This window comes from Camellia sinensis, chromosome 15, assembly GCF_055761805.1.
Source record: "Camellia sinensis isolate YWXY chromosome 15, ASM5576180v1, whole genome shotgun sequence".
NCBI classification, from domain to species: Eukaryota; Viridiplantae; Streptophyta; class Magnoliopsida; order Ericales; family Theaceae; genus Camellia; species Camellia sinensis.
Genome location: NC_138975.1, coordinates 40,605,661 through 40,613,049, shown reverse-complemented (window position 1 = coordinate 40,613,049; position 7,389 = coordinate 40,605,661).

Below are 7,389 nucleotides of genomic sequence, written 5' to 3'. Positions count from 1 at the left end.
CTTCTTTAGTTATGATATTATTTTGATTATGAGTTATGAGATTTTTAATTATGCCTTATATGATGTTTGGTTATAATTTCTTTTTTATTTTATAATTATGATTTAAAAAATATGAAATTATATCATTTTCTTTTATAAAGTACATATAATACACACTCTTTCCCTAACCTTGAGAAAAATGTTGAGTTTTTTTTAGGTAACGGAAACAACAAAGGTAAAATTATAAATCAATCTGACAATGAAAAAATATTTACATTTTTAAGATGGTATAAATTTTTTCTATATATAATGTAAATTCTTCTTATATTGGTGTAAGTTTTTTTTTTTTTATGTATGTGAAGGCGTTATTTGGCATAATCTATTTTAGTACATCTTTTTATCTTTTTATTTTATTTAAGTTATATCATCTTTTATTTAGATCGCATCACCTCTCTATTACTTTACACTTATTTTCGTAAAATACCAAAAATATACTTCTTTAGACCATCTCAAATAATTCCTAAAATTGCACTATATTTATATATTATCAATAACGTAATTTGCAATAGAACATATTAGAAATCGCAAAAGATTTATTAAAATTTTTATCAAATATTTTACATATGTATAGGACTAACACCATGAGAGCTCTATTGTGATATTTGATAGGAAATTTAGTAAGGCCTCATTTGGCAACTTGATTAAAAATTAGTTTATTGGTTTTTTTGATATTTTTAGGTCACATCACTTCTTTATTTTTGTACACATTTTTTTTTAAAAAAAATTGTAAAAAATTAAAAATTTAACTTTTAATTTACTTTTCAAAATAAGCCTAAGTTGATGTTTGGCAGTTGGCTTTTTTAGTTGGTTTTTTGGCTATTTTAGGACTAAAAGTTTGTTTGGTTTGGTTTTTTTGATTTTTGTGAGAGAGAAAATGAAATAATTATAGTTTAATTGTAATGTTTTATCTTATTAACTTATTTAACCGATTTTATCTTTAATATTTTTTTAAACAAAAAATTAAAGCCAAACAAACCCGTAATCTTTTGGCTCTTCAACATTTTTTATTTGCAATTTCTCGATCAACAAATGCATGAATTGACATGCAAAAGCTACTGCCTATACATGTCCATGTGTTTCATTTCCTTACATTGATTGGACAAGTGGTAGTTTGGCCTGAATCCCATGCTTTTAATAATTTGCTCCCGCTCAATCTTTAAATATATCGGTAATGATACATTTCACTAAAAGTGGTACTTTAAAGTACTACTAATAAATTGATAAGCACTTAAAAAAAAAATAAAAAAAAATAAGGCACAAGCAATGTGGTGCTTTTAGAGTACCACTTTTAATGGTCTCAAACATTATTGTAAATATATATATATATATATATATTCTTATTTTTCTCCCGCAATTTGAGCTGTTCAACTATCACTATCCTATACCAAAAATATATATCTCACTAACCTAAATTGTGGTTGAACGAACTATTTGACCGATAATGTAATGTCGTAGTGGTATGTGGTCCAATTCCATAGCGAAAACCCTCATCGGGGGTGATCTATTTTCTTTCAGATTAGCATAGGTATTTTAATTCAAAAATGGTAAAAACTTTAAAAATTCTATTAAAATTTTTATCAAATATCTTACATGGGTGTGTGTGAATCCCACACCTATATAAGACCTTTGATAGAATTTTTGATAAAATTTTTGAAGTCCCTAACAGGTAAACAAACTAACTCAAGTCGAATAGAGTATTAAATTATTCAAGTTTTATTTATTTACCCAACAAGTTGATCTCAAATAATTTTTTAATAAGCCGAACATAAATCAATCTACTCAAATGAAAAATGTTTGGGAGCACTAATTAGTGCTCCCACTAATTAGGTGGCAGTGGGTCCCGCCATTAATGATGTGATGTTTTGGTCTTGGAGTTGTATTTTTTTTTTTTTTTACTTTTTTAATGTATTAGTGCTATTAGTGGTGATGTTTTTAGTGAGATGAATCATTGTTAATTTGTTTAACAACACTAGTTTTTAACTAAAGAAAAAAACAAAAGTTAGAATATATGACAATTATTTTCTTCTGATGAAAGAAAAGGGAAGAGTTAAAAGTTACATTGGACTTTTTTGTTTTTGGATTAATTATACTTTTAGTCCTTTAGTTTGATTTAATTTTCACTTTATTCTATAGTTTTAAATTGAATTATTTAATTTCTACATTTTACTTGTAATTTCAATTTGGTCATTCCATCTAATTAGAGGTTAAAATTAATAATTTTTGAAATACTTGTCAATTTTTTAGGGTGTACATGTAAACAAAATTAACAGAAATTTAGATGAAAGAATCAAATTGAAACTTGACTTTACAGGCCAAATTGTTCAAATTAAAACAATAAGAATTAAAATAAAATTTGGGTCAAATTGTAGAGATAAAAAGTTTAATTAACCCTCTTTCTTTTGAGATTTTTAAAAAAATACAAGTCACAAAATTTTAGGATAATAATATTGATATTTTTAAAGTAAAGTTAAAAGAACGGAAATTAATATAAATAATTTGAAAATATGAAGATAAACAAAGTAAAATATAGGTTTTAGTGTGAAAGAGATAATAACTTTATTTTTTTCCGTCAATATAACTAATAAAAAGACTGTAAAAGTCTTATGTGAATTAAACTTTGAGGAATTCAATTTAATTATATCAAAACTATAAGATTTATTGTTTTTTTTTTTAAATTTTAGTGGAGATCAGTGTAATTTACTCTAAAATAAATAACTATAGTACAAGGGGGTTTTTTTATTTATTTAAATTTTTTTTTTTTTTGGAAGTAAGGCTATTATGTGCACCTTTTTGGGATGTACATGGTGTGCACTTTATGCAAAACATAACTTTTACACAAAATGTATAACTTTTGTCACAAAAAATATATGGTGTGTTTGGTTTGTATTTGTAGAGTAGTTTTTGAGATAAAAAGTATAAAAATTTGTTTAGTTTACTTTTTTTCAGAAATGGTTTTGAAAAATTATTTTGGGGAGAGAGTTTTAAAAAAAGTGATTGATTTGATGTGTATGAGAGAGAGTGATTTTGAAAAGTAGGTAACCAAACAAAATTTTGAAATTTTTTTTGAAAAAATTTGTTTGGTTTGATTACTTTTGAAAATTTGTTTGTAGAGAATTTTTCCCAAAATTTTTTCTAAAAACAAATCAAATTTGAGTTTAGTTTGAAAATTTGATTTTTTAAGTTTGAATTTTTTTTTTTTTTTTCTGAAAAACAAACCAAATTTTAGTTTGAGTTTGAAAATTGTTTAGTACAAGTTTGAAAATTTGATTTTTTCCCAAAATTTTTTCTGAAAAATTGTTTAGTTTGAGTTTCAAAACTAAATTTTATTTTTAAAAAATATATATAGATAGTCTTATGGTCAACACGACTAGCCACGTCACAAATTAATGATAAAACACTTTTCCAGTTATTTCTTCAATTATCAACACAAAAATGTGAATTTACTTTTTCATATTAATTACATGGGAAATTCTAGGATATACCCCCTTACAATATATCACAGTTACGACTTTTAGAATAGTTGGTTCTAGTTATTATGATATTAATTATAATTTATTGGTGTTGATTATAACATATTTGAATAATGATTCAAAAAATATTTAATTATATCTTATATAACGTTTGGTCATGATTTTATTTTTATTTTTAGTTATGATTGAAAATGCCATAACTTGGTAGCATAATCCCAAGTACTAATTTGAGGCATTAAGACTATATTTGCATTATGAATTTAAAAGAAATTTTTTTTTTTTGGGTGGGTGGTTTGGGGAATTCATTACAAAAGAGACAGAAATTAAAAAAAAAAAAAATTAACTTATATTTTATTTATATTTTCTTTCTTTTTGTTTTTAAATTTTTATTTAAATTCATAATTTAAACACAATTTATATGATCATACCTAGCATAAAATAATTTTTAAAATTTTAAAATTGTGTTTAAAATATAAATTTAGATAGATGATTCAAGAGAGATTGACCAATAATTCTCATATTTTAGACTTGTAATCCATATAGTCTCATATTTTTTCTTGTGATCTATTTAGTCTTTTTAGATGTGTAATGACTCATTTGTCCACCACATTAGAGTGTCACATTCAGAAAAAATACACTAAAGAGATTTTAGTGTTATATCATAACTGCCAAGTTGGAGTGTCACATGTCATATTTAAAAAAAGTACACTAAAGAGTTTTTATTTTTTTTGGAGTGTCACATCATACCCGCTACGTCACATTTAAAAAAAAGTACATTAAGGAGTTTTTATTTTTTTTAAAGTATCACATCATACTCATCACGTTGTCACATTTGGAAAAAGTACACTACGAGATTTTTGTGACATACTCGTTACGTTGTCACATTTGAAAAAAACAAAGTATATTAAGGAATTTTTAGTTTTTTTGAAGTGTCACCTCATATCCGTCACGTTGTCACATTTAAAAAAATATATATTAAGAAATTTTTAGTTTTTTTAGAGTGTCACTTCATACTCACCATGTTGTCACATTTTGAAAAAATACACTAATGAGTTTTTAGTTTTTTGGAGTGTCACATTATACTCACCACATTGTCACATTTGATAAAAGTACAATAAGTAGTTTTTAATTTTTTTTGGAGTGTCATATCGTTGGAGTGCCATATTAATACTTGTCACATTAGAATATCACATCATACCTGTCACGTTAATAAAAATATATAATTGTCTACTAAAATATTATTAAAATAAAAAATAAGACTATATGAAAAGAAATTCTCCACTAATAATAAATAGATTAATAAAAAAATTTAAATTAAAATACATATTTATGAGATATGATTTATGGGTAAATAACATGAAGGAACATAAATGTGAAATACAGAAACGGTTGGGACAGCTGGCTTCACGTCGACTTGACTTATAAGTCTTGAACTGGTCCTAGTGAGATAATAATAGATGTATGTAGTGTGATATTTGATACAGTAATGCTACAGAGTTCGAATATAGGGGCTCGAATTTGGCTCGAAATTAGGGGGAAGAAGAAGGAGGAGGAAGAGGAGAAGAAGGAGAAGAAGAACTCAACTGGAGGGGCCAATAAAATCGGGCGGAGGTGGAGGTGGAGGTGGAGGTGGAGGTGGATGCGGAGGAGGCGGCGGCGGGCGGAGGCAAAGGTAGAGGCGGGGTTGTGATGTCGACGAGCGACGAGGGACGAGCTGCGAGATCGGCCGACGAGCTGCGATGCCGACGACGACTTGTGTTCTCGCTCTCGCCTCTGTGTTCTCTCTCTCGCCTCTGTTCAACTCAACGTAGAAGAAGAAAGAAAAGGAAGAAAAGAAAAGGAAGAAAAAAAATCAAATCAAATCAAAACCCAAAATGACGTCGTTTTGAGTTTTGAGCCAAATTCGAGCCCCTAATTTCGGGCCCTCAAACATTATTCTATTTGATAAGGGTGGATATGTCAATGGTAATGTGATATTTGATGTACCAAAAAAAAGGTAATGTGATATTTGATAAGATGGAAATGTCAATGCCAAAGTCTGGAGAGTAGAAAATAGTTGGACAAATTTCCCATACCTCCTTGAAGTTTTACGAAATTATAGGCCTTGCTTAGTTTGTTTTTTAAAAAAAATTTTGAAATTTTTTTTCTACAAATAAATTTTTAAGAGTAATTAAACTAAACAATTTTTTTCAAAAAAAATCTCAAAATTTTGTTTGGTTACCTACTTTTCAAAATCATTCTCTCTCATACACATCAAATCAATCAATTTTTTTAAAATTCTCACCCCAAAACAATTTTCCAAAACCATTTATGAAAAAAGGCAAACCAAACAAGTTTCGTACTTTTTTTCTCAAAAACTACTCTACAAACACAAACCAAACACTAGTTTTTGAGATAAAAAGTACGAAAACTTGTTTGGTTTGCCTTTTTTCATAAATGGTTTTAGAAAATTATTTTGGGGAGAGAGTTTTAAAAAAAGTGATTGATTTGATATGTATGAAAGAGAGTGATTTTGAAAAATAGGTAACCAAACAAAATTTTGAGATTTTTTTAGAAAAAATTGTTTGGTTTGATTACTCTTGGAAATTTGTTTGTAGATAATTTTTTTCAAAAATTTTTCTGAAAAACAAACCAAACAAGGCCGTAATTTTTTTTTCTTCACAAAAAAATATTTTTGGTTTGGTTTTGAAATTAATTTTGAAAGACAAGTTTTTAGAAAGAGTTTTCAAATTTTAAAAATTTGTTTGGTTGTATATTTTGAAAATAGTTTTGTAGTTTAGAATGATTTGTATCTTTCTTTTTTTCTTTTTTTTCCCCTAGTTATTCAGATGAGTATGAGAGAAAAAATGATTAATTGATGTGTACGATGTAAGATATTGGTCATTAAATGGCCTGTGAACAAAAAGCCCGGTATTACCAACACGTCCCATGGCCTGTCCCAACCCGCTTGACTATTCATCTCGCTCCATCCCATAAAAGATGATTTAAGGCTTTGGACAAAGATTTCAAACTTGAGTCTGCCCATGAACCTCGCCCATACAAGCTCGCATGGGTAAATCTAAACCGACTATCCCATTAACCAGACTCAAACAATCTCGTCCATTTTTTTTTTAATATTATCTAAAAAATAACACTGTTAAATTTAATTTTAATCTATTAAAACCAATACTCTTCCATTTAAAAAATATATATATATATATATATATTTGACAGTATATATTATCCTTGTAAATTGTACTTTAAAAACATGCAGTGACACAAAATACAGTTTGTTAAAATTGAATTTGACAGTGACCGGTGATATTTTCCTAGCTCTCAACTTTTTACACATAACGTTGTCGAAATTTGTTAATTTGGTGAATTTATATTTTAATTTGATTGTTTTAATAGTATTAATTAATTTGATCATATGAATTATTAAAGAAGAAAAAATAAATATGTAGACCTTAATAAATGTATAATCCGATTCAATTTGATTTTGACCCGTTAGATTTAAACTTATAGGTGAGACATGATTTTAATTTTTTTTAAGTAAATTCGGCTTACACCAACTTATTAACTGGTCAAAATTCAAAAAATTTATTAATAAATCGGATATGGATAGAATAGTTGCAGATCAGTAACTCCACATGTTTCATTACACAAACACATGTACGCTATGTCAGCTAGACGTTTATCACACCATGGTACACGTGAACCAAGCACAACGTATGCGGATGCCCATATTGGTTAAACATCGCAGCAATGTGGCATGTTGCAATGTTGGGATGCAATTTGAGCGGGTTTAATTAGATTGAGAGATTGTTTAAGTCTAGCTTAAAGTTATGCTGAGACCTGCTCAGGTTCGAATTATAACTCGAAGTTGTCATTCGAAACCTAA